This window comes from Musa acuminata, chromosome BXJ2-8 (genome assembly GCF_036884655.1).
Source record: "Musa acuminata AAA Group cultivar baxijiao chromosome BXJ2-8, Cavendish_Baxijiao_AAA, whole genome shotgun sequence".
NCBI lineage: Eukaryota > Viridiplantae > Streptophyta > Magnoliopsida > Zingiberales > Musaceae > Musa > Musa acuminata.
Genome location: NC_088345.1, coordinates 28,961,658 through 28,970,188, shown reverse-complemented (window position 1 = coordinate 28,970,188; position 8,531 = coordinate 28,961,658). Strand labels below are relative to the sequence as shown.

General features: G+C 40.4%; 1 long non-coding RNA gene across 1 annotated transcript; it reads right to left on the bottom strand.

The window, feature by feature from the left end:
• Positions 1–6,516: 6,516 nt before the first annotated feature.
• Positions 6,517–7,743, bottom strand: LOC108951896 (uncharacterized). Its single transcript, XR_010488940.1, has 2 exons — positions 7,022–7,743; positions 6,517–6,937 (listed from the first exon to the last, which is right to left on the bottom strand). It is a non-coding gene; the product is annotated as an uncharacterized LOC108951896 (long non-coding RNA).
• Positions 7,744–8,531: the final 788 nt, after the last annotated feature.

Here is an 8,531-nt window from a genome sequence, read left to right as displayed (position 1 = left end):
TGATCAAATATGCAAAAAGTGATCATTTGTTATATAACAATCCATACTGGTATGAGAAGAAGATAGCCAATCCATACCAAGTATAATATCAAAACTCCAAATCTCTAGGAGAACTAAATCTGCAAAAAATTCAAGTTCTCCAATAAAAATCAGATAAGAGGACCAGATTCAAGTTCGTTATCAAAGAATCTCCAATGATCGTATTTACATATAGCACATAATGTGGTGGTCTAGGTTGAATACCCAAGTGATAAGCAAAATATTATGAATCAAATCATAGATGGGACCCATAGTCAAACAAATATTTGCATTCTTTCATAAACATGCACAATACCTTCGACTACTAATTCAGAAGTTTTAGAATCATATTCAGTGATAGCATACATTGGGCTGATGATTTATGAGGCAGTGACTCTTTCTTCTTATTTAAGGGGCAGTCTTTTATTTTATGATCCAACTTTCCACAAGCAAAATAGACTCCAATCACCCGAAAACACAAACTTGTTTTATAATTTAACTTGCAATTCACACCTGATTGAGTCTTTTGTGGTGACTTCCCATTTCAAATCCAAATGTCTTGACCCTCTTGTTATCACTTTCTGATTCATTTTCAATCATATTTTTATTGATAAACTTAATCTAGCTATTTATGTCCTTGATCTCCAAAAATTCTTTTCATTGTTGCCATTAATAATCAACCTCTTCCTCCAATATAAGGTAGCAAAAGAAATCTTTTGATCATTAGAACAATTTTGTACATGAAATATCTTCTCTGTTTGCATCCTCCATTTTTCTACCACCAATGAAATATAAGGTTCACCATGCTTTCATTGCACTACTCTGATTTAGTATCCTCGATCAACCCTTTCAGAGCACTTAATTAATCAAAACAGATAAAGTAGGAGGACTAAATGTCCTCGTTATCCTAAATTCCTAAAATGAGTCAAAGAAAATTTCCACCGATCATTGTAGTTCACTAGATCTCAATATATTTTATACGTTAACATATCAAATATTTTAGTGATCCTCAAACCATGCTCTTGTTTAGGGTGTTCCGCCTCTACTGTCCCTGGGTGTCAAATGAACTATTTCATTGTGCTAAATTAGATCTTTTCACTATGGATTAAACTATAACCTTTATTTCTTCACCGAGAACGATGAGTCGGATTCAGGTATTCTAGTTGTCGAATGAAGGTATCAAATCAATACTCGACACTGATTTAATTGCCAGGGCGAATACTTCACTTGTAGTTTAGGCTGTAAACCCAAGATAAGAGAGATATTCTATGCTTACTTTTGTTGTTTCATCCCCTTAATTAGGAGTTTCATCCCCTGTTCCTGTTCTTATTGAAGTTGCTTGGCGCGTACAGAAGTCAACAGATGAAGAAGAAGCAAGCTGCTCTAGTTTAATCATGAAGCGGGTCTGCACTGCATGCTTTGAAGCATGAAGTGAATGGGGATATTTATGGAGTTCCTTCTGGTTCTTGCTTTTGTAGTAGTTGCGAGTAGTGACTTTTATGCCTTTCTGGGCCTATTGACTACCATAGTGGCTGGGCTCTGTTACATACTTGTTAGGGATAGGGGCTGGGCTTGTTTCAAGAAGTTACTAGGAGCGCCGATCTATGAATTACTATAGGACTATAGGAAAAGGTGTAGACGCTGCTAGTGAAGCGGGATCCAGGAAGTAAGCTGCAAGGGCTAAGCCAACCAGAGAGAGATCAGATGCCATTCTAGTAGTTGCTAGTCGAGTCAGTTGTTGGTGACAAGTGCTTTGTTCGGTACCTCTTTATAGAAAGTCAAGTCAAGAATAGGATCAGAAGAGGACAATTAGACAGACAGATAAGCAAACAAGCTAACCTTAGCAAAGAGAGAAACACACTATAGAGAGGTAATTGACCTTAGTAGGCGAGCTGGACTTGAGTTAGGATACTTGAGTTTGACTGGGGACAGGTCTTAAACTAGAGATTCTTTTGTGGAAGTAGAGAATTGTAGCTAGTAGCCCGAGCCGAGATACCCGCTTGCACCCTACTTTCGAACAGAGTTTGATGGTTCCGATTGAAGTAACAAAAGAGCATAGGTATTTATGAGTTTCCCTTAGCCCAAGTTGTCTACGATAACAGAATTCTTCAACAGGAATTTATCCAACTCCTTTACGCGAGAAGCAAGCAGGAAAAGATGGAACTTACCCTTTAGCTGATACGAAAACGATCACTCTTTTAGCCGATGAAGACAGGACTTGAAGTTCCAGAATGAAATAGAATCTCTGGAGCACCCGCTAGACTTGAAAGAAGTAGTTCAAAAATAGAATATGATTGAATATAACATTGCAAGAAAATGACTCTACTAAACTACGAAACTCATAGGCGCACCCTTCGAGTAAGCCAACGCTATGGGCACGCTCAAGTACTATATTATTGCCTTGCTTTCGAAACTCCACTCAAATAAGTTGTTTGGTTATTCCCGCTGCTTCTTGAAAATCATTTAGGGTTCCATACTGTATAGAAGAAATTAACAAAACACTGCGGACTCCTCCAAAGAACGGATTCCTCCATACTTGAGGTATAGCATTGCTTCCTCTCTTTCCAGGTTACGCTTTCTACTTGACTTCCAGAGTATGCTTGGCTTTCTTTACCTTACCTTAGCTTTGCTGACTGGACCTTCACTTCCTGTTAGCGTAGAATAAGATTTCCATTACCTTGTTTCATTAATAACCACTACAGCTAGAGTCTTTTGCTTGTTCGGTTAAGGCGGGGTAAGGTAAGCGAAGCGGGAAAGAAATCAATCAAGGAATGCGAAGGCGCCAAGAAAGAAAGAAAGATTCCTATCCTGTTTTTGGGTGTTCTCGACTCAAAAGTGTCTCTATTGACTACTTGCTTAACACAAGCACTTAATCTTCACTAAGGGCCTAAACTATCATATCTTCACCTCTTATTTAGTAATTCCTCCTTTCCTACTTGTGCTAAGTCACTCATAATTAAAGCACCGAATCAGTATCTTTACCCTTAGATCTGCTCAATTGATACCCTTGATCTGAGCATCAGAGAATTCTTACCTTAAGTACTATTCTTACTCCAGCTTCTGTATCAAAGCCAGTTAACTCCCTTCCCGCAACAGAACAAGTAATGAGCTTTCTTGAACTTACTATAAGGGCAGGACTACCACTTTCGGACTTATAAATACTCTGCTCTAACAGCTTACTTTGGCTACCTCTCTGCTCTGTCAACAACTACTGATTCAAAAGCACTACTTAAAGGGGCAAGAACTTAAGTCATAATTCCATTGGAGTGTGTATGAAACTAGGTCCGTTGCTTGTCTATCCGTGTCTTGCCGATGCGAAAGAATTCCTTTGAAGCCTATAAAACTGGGCTTGTCTACTTATGAAACAAGGGTCGATGTAATTGAGCTAATTCCATTCCACTAGTATACGCTTGTCGTCCGCCCTTGCCTTAGTCTGCTCTGAACCCTTATTTCTTTCCCGAATAATATATTAGATATTAGGCATGAGTTATTGAATGGAATACCTTCACTCTAGTATTGTTGCTTGCCCGATTGAATCTTTGAGAACGGAAGTAGGATCTGACACCGCTCCCATAACGGAATTCCTACTTGCTTGTCTAGTAGTTGAAAGTAGTTCTCTTCAGTAATAATACCAGAGGTACTAAAGATAGGGTGAATTGACTTACTAAACTAAAAAGCCCACCGATTCCCAGAAGTCTGTTACTAGGCTACAGCCCCGATTGCAGCTGGCAACTATTCTCAATTGACACTCCTGACCAACACCCTCAACAAGACTGGAAGACTCACACTAGGTATTAAACAAGAACAGGTACCTCTGCCTCTGACTCAGCCTTAGCTAATAATTTCATGCTTGGACTAGACCACTCCACTTCTTCCCCTTTGACAAGTAGTTTTATACCTTAACTCAATTAAGGAAGGTATAAAGTTCTCCAATTCCATTAAGGACAGAGACATAGGCATTAGGGGCAGAGACATAGGCACCGCAATCACAGTTTCGTTTCTACTTCGCTCTTATGCTAATAAGAGTTTGCCATTGTGCGATAAAATAGATTAGTAGTGTTGTGCAGTGTTTTGACTATAATCTATATTGCGCTAGATTCCATTTAATTATATTCTTTATTCTATTTCGTTACTTGCTCTTGTTCTTCAGAATATATCTCTCTTCTATTAATGAAAATAAGGATAATAGTAACTACACTATTTAGAGCTTATTCAGATGCCCTTGTCTTTGATACTTTACTCAAGATGCCCATACTTCCAAATCTCCGGCTTTTCATTACTGCTTAGTTAACAAATATCATTCCTTTCTTAGTAACATAGTGAAGTAATAGAGTATTGAATATCTCTGATGTCTTCGTGAGTAGAGGGGAAAATGAGAAGACTAAACCCCAAGCACAAGAATTCAATTAAGTAATGGCAGACCTATTAGCTACATCGGGGAATCCCACTCCAAAGTACGGATAAGTTGTCTAAGACCAAGAGTAGTGTAGATAAAAGAAAGAATCCTTCTGCTTAGAATAAGATTGTCTTGATAATGCCTTGATGAGATTGTGAAAAGTGTGTTCTTTTTTATCAAGATCCCTGAAAAGTAAAGGCAGAGTCCAGCGATTGAACAGTATCCAAAAGTAGATAAGATTGAACATTGAGTCCACGATGAGACCACAAACCAACCCTTTCCTTGAAAGAATTTCCTAGCAAAAGAAAGACCATGGAAAGTAGAACGTAAGATATACACGGAGGCACGCACTCTGGCCCTAACCTTTTCCGGGGCTGTTCTACCCCATAGGGCTTCAATCAAGGGCTTAATTCTGGGAATGTCCAATATATAGGCTTGGTCATTTGTCGTGCTTTCTCTTTCTATAGGATGATAGGACTTATGGGTAAGGATGATAGGACTTATGGGTCTCTTATTTACCGCAACACTACGATCCATCTTTTAGGGTGGAAGAAAAAACAAGAAATGAGAAATATTTAAAAAAGTAGAAAAGTCGGCGTAGTTGCTTGGTGGCTTTAACACCCTATGAACTTACTCTTATGCTTTTGTTTGATAGTACTTTCCTGGAGATAATACTGCTGATTCTTCTCCTGCTTGTGAGATCTGTATTCTTATCCTATTCTTCTCCTGCTTGCGAGATCTATATTCTTATCCTAGAACTAGAACTGGGTCCTGTGCCACTTATATATCTGGAGAGAGTTGTTGGCTTGAAAGACCGGATTGAGAGGGAGAGAACAGCGCTACCGCCGAAAGCATAGATTGTAATGACAAAGTTATGACTATTATTGTTGTTGCTGCCGCGTAACTGACGTAGTTACTTGGTCGCTACCGCTATACTACCGCTATACATTAGTAGTTGCTTGGTGAATTAATATAGTAAGTAGGAGGCGAGAGTAAGTAGAAGGCTTAAAGCACCGAGTAGTAGCTTGGCAGTTGCCTAGGAGCCTCATTCAGGTAGAAAATCAATTCATTGAGTTAGATGAGCCTCATTCAGTTATAATAGTATCTAGTTCAGTTAGCATAGATGAGCAAGAGGTATAGTAGCAGAGGTTCACTGTAGTAGTTGCCCCCGGGTGTTAGCGATGAAGCAGTTGACAGGGAAGAGTTTAGGAGATGAGCGATTAGATGAGAGCCATAGTTTAGGTCGGCAGAAACAAGTAATGGAAAGGGAGTTGAGTGAGGGAAAGTCATGTTATGCTCCTCAGCAAGTCTTCAAGTAACCCTACGACTTGAGTCTGGCCGTCCTTAGTGATAAGCCATAGTAAAGAAGAGAAGGAAACAGGAGTTCCGTGCCTAATTTCTTCCATAACACCCTATATTAGATTAGAGGGCAGACTGGTGTGGTGTCTTGATCGGACGTAAAGCTCCCCTTTCGTAATAAGGCGTGGTTTCTCACCACCTAATGATGATCAAATCAAGATCATGGGGTAGCCCGGTTCGAATTCCATATAAGGATTCTCATTTCAATCAAGACCCCGAAGCTTTTTGAGTTCCAGATGATACAGAGCCAATTCGAATTAAGGAGAAAATCCCATATCCTCTTTCACTTCTGAAAATGTAGATTTGCCCGGACAATAAGGCGAGATGGAGCCATCCCTTGAACCCAGGATCGAAGCTATCCCTCCGCCCAAAAGAATACATTTAAGGATTAGAACCAGCTATACTAAGACTAACCATGGAGGTAATTGAAGCAGCTGAATCGACCTCTTAGAAGGAAGAAGAACAAGAGCTACAAGCAGCGGTTTAGGAACAAGCCGTCGTGGCAGCACCTGTAAAATGACACGATCCTTCTGGTTGCCCCCTTTGATTAGGCTTTATTCCCGAGCGCGTTCTTTCAAAATGCTCTGGTGGAGCTGGAGAAGCAAGACTCGCCCTTATATTTGATTGATTTTGATTAGTATTCGGCCTTGCCTTTCGAATCGGCATTGATCGTTTCACTGTCATAATGGGAAAGATCCAATCCACTACACTGGCCCGAGAAGGTGTGTAAACCTCTAAAACTATTAAGGTATCAATGGACACTATTGGAATTTATCAAACAAAATCAATTAAGTAGGGACCTAAGCACGAAGCTATTACACAATCCAAGCGTTTTTCATCTACTGCGAACAGACGCACAAGATCACCTTTTGTACACGCCACTAGCTGTTAGTTTACCCACTTTACCGATAACAGTCAAATAAATCACACAATTCATTGGCTTATCCTCTAAGGAAGTCAACAAAAACCACATGCTCTTTCCCCTATCACCTATACGAATCCGAAGCAAACCCCTGCACCTGATGAATCCCCTTTAATAACGAGCGAGTCTTTCTCATCATTTCAGATGGATAGACGGGGAAGATAGTTCAACTTGGATTTTCCGGGCTGGCTCATGAATTTTCCAAATCTGGGAAGCGACGACGCAGAATCGATTTCTTCTTCCTATAAAGCGAGAAGCCAGTAAAAACCCAATTGGCGCATTAGCTTAGTTCCCATCTCATAGAAAAAGATGTGAAGGCTTCCTACCTATTAAATAAGTGCAGAACATAAGTTAGGAATCAATCACCGTTTTACGTGCCTGGGAAGATGAAAAACCATTCCTGTCTTTAGAAGAGAAGTCAATCCCACGAAACAAACAAGACTAGTACGCATGAAAAGTGGAGGCAAGCAAAGTCAAAGGCCGAGCCTCAACCAGCAAAGGGGACAGCCATGCCAATCCAAGCAGAGCAACTATAAGCCGCCCACTCTACCTTTCTTTCTTTACCTTAGACTTCGTTCGGAGACCCATTGCATTTCCTATGTTCTGTGCTTTTTCACCCTGGATTCCCTTGTGCTTAAGTATAGGTCGTCGATTCAATCTATCTTGATGGAAAGGATTTGGGTTTCTTTGTGAGTGGTATAGAAGGGATTCTTCTAGTGGGTAGCGACAAGATAAGAGGCTACAGCTTCCACCAGTTTTCGGGTGTGGTAGGCTCGTAGTCCAAAGTCCGTCCTCTCTTTCCCAACCAAATAAGCACTTTTTCCAAGTGAACCTTCCTGCGGTCAAAACTACACTTGCGGATAACAATAAGACTTACCTGGCACAGTGACCAGACTATAGAGCCTAATTCCATTTAAAAGAATTCGGGCTTGCTTTCTCAATTCACATCTATGAGCGATGATTCCTGTATCTCTTGCTCCCACATATAAAGTAAGGCCGACTCTTACGACTTAGGGAAGAATGATGGGTCGATAACAAGGCCCGACTGCTCAGAAGGCCTACCTGTGGGATTCCCAATCCGTCCCGTCCATCTATCATGAAAGATTTGCTCCACTCTCCCAGCCGCTTTGACTCATGGCTATAGCCAGTTGCTAAGACGATTCCTATTCAAGCATTCTCATTCAACGGTCTATCAATGGTTCCAAATGCATTTCTTTCCACTAATTATGAAATCAAGAATTTGCTGGAAGTACACTATTTCCTTCCGAAATACACTCTGGAAGTAACGTCTTTCTGTACAGGGACTGAAGTAAAGTACTTTCGAGTTGCTCTTTGCTTTGCCCAAAGCCCTCCTTCCCACTTAGACAACAATAAGTGGCTTTAGCATCTCTTGATAAGGAACCGTATTTCTAGAGCTAAGGGGCAGGGTTGGAACCATAGTATCAGAATGCAGTAAGTTTACCCAGCGGACTTCCATACCAACACCAGTAGTTTCACTCATCATTACCTCGTAAGGGCGTTTCTAATGGTTTTTTCTTTCTTTTTTGACTATAATAAATTAGCAAGTATTTTCATAGCCTTTGCATAGTTTACGAATTCTGCTTTGTGGGGACCTAAACAAGGAATGGTTTTCTCAGCGTAAGACCACGCCTTATGACTAAAGGGGTAGAAAGGACAGATCACCTGCCGATCTGTGATCAAACTAAACTATACCAGAAGAATGGGATACGGATTGAGCGGCACAAAAGCAATCTATAGAAATCTCATGGATGAGACGGCAACATCTATAGAAATCTACGCTCATGGATGAGACGGTAACATAGAGAAGAAAGTGGA